This window comes from Stylophora pistillata, chromosome 8 (assembly GCF_964205215.1).
Source record: "Stylophora pistillata chromosome 8, jaStyPist1.2, whole genome shotgun sequence".
In the NCBI taxonomy this organism is placed as follows: domain Eukaryota; kingdom Metazoa; phylum Cnidaria; class Anthozoa; order Scleractinia; family Pocilloporidae; genus Stylophora; species Stylophora pistillata.
The window spans coordinates 24,470,943-24,476,671 of NC_142526.1; the positions used below are offsets into that span (position 1 = coordinate 24,470,943).

The 5,729-nt window shown below is 39.3% G+C and overlaps 5 non-coding genes across 5 annotated transcripts; all 5 read right to left on the minus strand.

Moving 5' to 3' along the window:
* Positions 1-578: 578 nt before the first annotated feature.
* On the minus strand, positions 579-699 carry LOC148725627 (U5 spliceosomal RNA). The gene has a single exon (XR_015991301.1). It is a non-coding gene; the product is annotated as a U5 spliceosomal RNA (small nuclear RNA).
* Positions 700-1,125: 426 nt separating this feature from the next.
* Positions 1,126-1,246, minus strand: LOC148725628 (U5 spliceosomal RNA). The gene has a single exon (XR_015991307.1). It is a non-coding gene; the product is annotated as a U5 spliceosomal RNA (small nuclear RNA).
* A 1,314-nt stretch (positions 1,247-2,560) lies between these two features.
* On the minus strand, positions 2,561-2,681 carry LOC148725629 (U5 spliceosomal RNA). The gene has a single exon (XR_015991304.1). It is a non-coding gene; the product is annotated as a U5 spliceosomal RNA (small nuclear RNA).
* A 413-nt stretch (positions 2,682-3,094) lies between these two features.
* Positions 3,095-3,215, minus strand: LOC148725630 (U5 spliceosomal RNA). Its single transcript, XR_015991306.1, has one exon. It is a non-coding gene; the product is annotated as a U5 spliceosomal RNA (small nuclear RNA).
* A 1,438-nt stretch (positions 3,216-4,653) lies between these two features.
* LOC148725631 (U5 spliceosomal RNA) lies at positions 4,654-4,772 on the minus strand. The gene has a single exon (XR_015991308.1). It is a non-coding gene; the product is annotated as a U5 spliceosomal RNA (small nuclear RNA).
* Between the last annotated feature and the right edge of the window lie 957 nt (positions 4,773-5,729).

Genomic DNA, 5,729 nt, shown 5'->3' on the forward strand with positions numbered 1-5,729 from the left:
AACCGATAACATCCCATACAAACCTTTATAAATATAAAACGTTGCGCAACACGGTAAGAGTCACGTCCGCTTTTCTAGTAGTGAGCTTGGGCTGCCTGTGGGTTAACTTGCGGACGGAAGTCTTTGATAAACTTGCCGAGATCCAAGTCTACTGTAAATTAGTAATAAACAAAAAAGGCCCTTGGGGCCGGAGAGACCACGTTATTTGTCAGGTTTTCCATTTGGAGAGGGGGTTTATTAGAAAAGGATGAATGACTAACTGAGAGCCCGACTGCGAGTTATTCTTTTTTCTGAATTATCGGCAAGATTAAATGAATACTACGCAGATTACACAATTCCTTGAATGTAATAAACAAAACTAACAAAATCAATTCTAAAAGCTTGCTTCTATCGGGTTTGCTTCGCTATGAATTAAGAAGTCTTAAAAAGTTAAAACCAGACTTTGCTGAAACATCCTAGCGATCGCGCATCTCTGCTCTCTTACATTTGGCCACGAGGACATTCATTCTTTTGTCTCCTTCTCCACAGTAGTTTAGAACTAATCCGCTGCGACTAAGTTATGTCTTTGTTATAGAAGGAGCCCCGCCGAAAGGCAGGGCGACGAAAAATTAGTCTATAGACTCATTCAGTTATTCTCCTCCACGGAAATCTTTAGTAAAAGGCGAAAGATTTATACGTACTGAAGGAAAACCAGAGTAACTAATTTGAGTAACCGGAGGCTATAAAATGAACAGAATGATGCATACCATGTGGGGCAATTATCAGTCTTTCTTCTACGCATGCGCATAATTGAGACGATCATACAATGTTCAATGCTACCTTGCATACTTAGCCACGATGAACAACAACATTTTCTATAACATCAAAAAAGTTGTTTCGGATAATTATTAGAGTCTTGAAATGAAACAAAAGCTAAAACCAAACTCTGTTGAAACATCACAGCGATTGCACACCTCTGCCCTCTTAGATTTGACCACGAGAACATAATTAGCTCTTATTATCTCGTCTCCTCCGCAACCGGTTTTTCGTTTCGTCACCTAACTGACCCTCTTCAATGGCAAGGTCAAACGCCCGCGAAGGAAAATACTTCTTTGCTATTTCTAAGCTTTGCCATTATTTGTAAGGAGCCCCGCCGGAAGGCAGGGAGAGGAAAAATTAGTCTAAAGACTCATTCAGTTGTTCTCCTCCACGGAAACCTTTAGTAAAAGGCGAAAGATTTATACGTACTGAAGGGGAACCAGAGTAATTAGGATGGTTTACCGGAGGATATCGAATGAACAGAATGAGGCATACCATGTGGGGAAATTATCAGTATTTCAATTACGCATGCGCATATCGAAGAAGTAAGGGCCGAAGGCAAAGTGCCTGTTCATGGGCCGATTCTGTTACTCCTCTGAAAAGCACCGCGTTTGAGGGCAGAATTTAGAGAGGGAGGCACTGAATATACTTAAAAGAACTACTAGACTTCTGGCCTTCTATCTAAAATTAGTATAGTTTCAGAGCTAAACAAAGAGTTTCCAGCAATCTGATTGGTCGAGCGGTTCCTTATATGACGCTATATAAACCGCTCCGGGCGGTTTATATAAAATGTTAAACTAAAATGTTAATAAATGTTACTAAAATGTTATGATTTTAGAAATTTCTCTGTTGTTCAGCTCTGAAATTATACTAAAACAATTATTCGCCTCAGATTCGGTGAATATTGTCGAATAATCCCCTCGACTTCGTCTCGGGGATTATTCGACGATATTCACCTCGCCTTCGGCGAATAATTGTTAATTATAAAAGAAACACGAGAGCACGTGTACGGAGTGTATGTAAACTTTAAGAGCTAATGATACATCGAATAGTAGACTATAAAGTGTAAATCTAATGTCAGGATATTAAAATGTCGAAAATTATAACCAAAATAGGATACTGGGTATACGAGGTACACGTAAGAATTTAGAGCTAATAATGAATTGAATATTAAAAGATAAAATATTGTAGTTTCTGTTTCATAGTAAGAAAGATTGTCTCGCGATATAAGAGTCAGGCTAATCGATCGTGTATTGATCGCGACGTTTCGACTTCTCTGCCGATAGTCTTCGTCAGGCGACGAAGTCGAAAGTTTGCATATTGCTATTTGTAGCACCTTGGTTAGTCGAAACTTTCGACCTCATCGCCTGACGAAGACTTTCAATATAGCAGTGAAAACATCGCCATCAATACACGATTGATATAACCTAACTCTTTCATTGGGAGACAAACGATTTTAAAAATGTTCATTCATATACTTAGCCACGATGAAAAGCGACATTTTCCATAACATTAAAAAAGTTGTTTCTGATAATCATTTAGGAGTCTTTAAATGAAACAACAGTGGAAACCAAGCTCTGTTGAAGCATCCGAGCGATCGCACATGACCACGAGAGCATAATCAGTTCTTGCTCTCTTGTCTCCTCTTCAACCGTTTTATTCGTCTCGTCACTTAACCGACTCTCTTCCATGACAATATCAAACGCCTGTGGAGGAAGATGTCTCTTTATATATACACAAAGCTTTGTCGTTGTTTGTTAGGAGCCCCGCCGGAAGGCAGGGTGATGAAAAATTAAGCTAAAGACTCATTCAACTGTTCTCCTCCACGGAAATCTTTAGTAAAAGGCGAAAGATTTGTACGTGTTGAAGGAAAACCAGAGTGATTAAAATTGGTAACCGGAGGACATCAATTGAACAGAATGAGGCATACCATGTGGGGTAATTAACAGTCTTTTATTTACGCATGCGCAAAATCAAGAAGCAAGAGCTGAAGATTTCGATAACCTTTTTCAACTAATTGCAAAATCAGTCGGGGCAGATATCACATATCTAATAATCATTTAAGAGTCTTGAAATGAAACAAAAGTTAAGATCAAACTCTGTTGAAACATCACAGCGATTCCACACCTCTGCTCTCTTAGATTTGACCACGAAAACATAAAGAGCTCTTGTTCTCTCGTCTCCGCAGCCGTTTTTTCGCGTCGTCACTTAACCGACCCTCTCCTTTAGCAAAGTCAAACGCCCGCGAAGGAAAATAATTCTCTATGACTTCTAAGCTTGGCCACCGTTTGTAAGGAACCCCGCCAGATGGCAGGGCGACGAAAAATTAGTCTGAAGACTCATTCAGTTGTTCTCCTCCACGGAAATCTTTAGTAAAAGGCGAAAGATTGTTGCGTACTGAAGGAAAACCAGAGTAATAACTTTGGTTCACCGGAGAACTTCAAATGAACAGAATGAGGCATACCATGTGGGAAAATTATCAGTAATTCAATTACGCATGCGTATATCGGAGAAGTAAGCGCTGAAGGTAAGGTGTCTGTTCATGGGCCGATCCTGTTACTCCTTTAAGTGCCGCGTTTTAGGGAAAACTTTAATGGGGAAGGCACTGAATAGTTAAAAGAACTAGTAGACTTCTGGCTCTCTATCTGAAATCATAACAGAAATAAGAGAGCACGTGTACGGGGTGTATGTAAAATTTAAGAGCTAATGATACATCGAATATTAAAACTATAAAGTGTAAATCTAATGTCAGGATATCGAACTATTAAAATGTCGAAAATTAGAACCAAAATAGGATACTGGGTATACGAGGTACACGTAAAAATTAAGAGCTGATAATAAATTGAATATCAAAATATAAAATATTGTAGTTTCTGTTTCACAGTAAAAAGGATTGTCTCGCGATATAAGAGTCAGGCTAATCAATCGTGTACTATAACATAAGCAAAGTAAAGCGCGCACTCTGACTGGTCAATTTAGCGTCCCCCATTTGCCCATGGGTGTACGCTGCTGACGTGAGCAAATGCAAAGACTATTTTTCCGCGCGCGCTTGTTTTTTCTGGTCGCGTAAGATTTGTTAAATAAAAGGGAACTCTTTAGCTACAATGTATCAATGTTATGTTATAAAACAAATGGTAAACACCACAGCGTACACTATTGAGTTATGGATGCACGCGGAAGGTTTGCTAAGCACGAAAGAAGCTAGAGTCGCTCGAGGCGATAGCCGAGAGCGACTCTTACGCTTCTTTCGTGCTTAGCAACCTCCTGCGTGCATCCATAACTCAATAGTGTACGCTGTGGTGTTTACCATTTGTTAATTGATCGCGACGTTTCGACTTCTCTGCCGATAGTCTTAGTCAGGCGACGAAGTCGGAAGTTCGCATATTGCTATTTGTAGCACCTTGGTTAGTCGAAACTTTCGACCTCATCGCCTGACGAAGACTTTCGATATATGAGCAGTCGAAACGTCGCCATCAATACAGGATTGATTAACCTAACTCTTTCATTTTGAGACAAACGATTTTAAAAATGTTCCTTCGTGTACTTAGCCACGATGAAAAACAACATTTTCCGTAACATTAAAAAATTTGTTTCCGGTCTGATAATTATTTAGGAGTCTTGAAATGAAACAACAGTGGAAACCAAACTCTGTTGAAGCATCCAAGCGATCGCACATCTCTGCTTTCTTAGCCGATTTGACCGCCACGAGAGAGCATAATCAGCTCCTGTTTTCTTGCTCCTCCTCAACCGTTTTTTTCGTCTCGTCACTTAACCGATCCTATTACGTGCGAGATAACACGCACGCGGAGGAAGATACCTCTCAACTGATACAAAGCTTTATCATTGTTTGCGAGGAGCCCCGCCGAAAGGCAGGGCCATGAAAAATTAAGCTAAACTCATTCAGCTGTTCTCCTCCACGGAAATCTTTAGTCAAAGGCGAAAGATTTATGCGTATTGAAGGAAATTCAGATGAGGCATACCATGTGGGGCAATTATCAGTCTTTCGTTTACACAAGCGCAAAATCAAGAAACAAGTGCTGAAGATTTCGATAACCTCTTTCAACTAATTGCAAAGTCAGTCGTGACAGATAATCCTAAGATGTTTTTTTTTTAAGAAATCTAAAGCGTACTACTCCTTTAATTAAGCGCCTTCCTCTAAAAAGGAACACGTTTGAGGGCAAAAATATAAAACAACTCTATAGGCGGCCCATCGTCATGATGATTATGGCCCTAGATAATTGCAACATCTAAACCTGCAGCCTGTATTCGGAAAATGCAATCAAAACAGGAGTTCAGAACGACTGTAAAAGTCTAAAGCAGTGCTGAATGTAAATCTACCCAAATGTCAAAGGTTTTTCATTCGAAGTAGCTATACTACTTTTCTATTCCGCCCAACACTTGGACTAAGAAAGCGGTGAAACGTACAGCAAGCCCCAGTAGAGTGCTTGCAAGTCTTATTTATCCATCAAAACGAAAGAGTGGTTGACATTTCACTGTGTTTCGGTTTTACTGTTTAATCTTTCCTTGATAACACAGCGTGTCCGTGTGCTTTTCAATTCCTATTGAGCCAACACAGTCTACATCTCTATGTCCGCAAGGTCGTGCGTACATTACGTGAGTTGTGAAATATGATTTTAAAGCAGAGGCCCTCAAATTATATAACGCAGAAAATTAACTACAAAAAAAAAGTGCTTAAGGGATTAACTGGCTATCATTAAGGGAAAAAAAAAAACTACATAAAACAGTCAAAACAAAACAAAAAAATATAATAATAATAATAAAAAGAATTGTAATGATCATCTGAATATGAAAGCGATCTTCGTTGTAATGAACACTATTTAAGCAGTAGTGAATTAAGGCCCAAAAAAAAATTCAGGCTTCTACGGGAATGGTCGTACTAGACGAATAATTACTCATGACTGAAACCTATA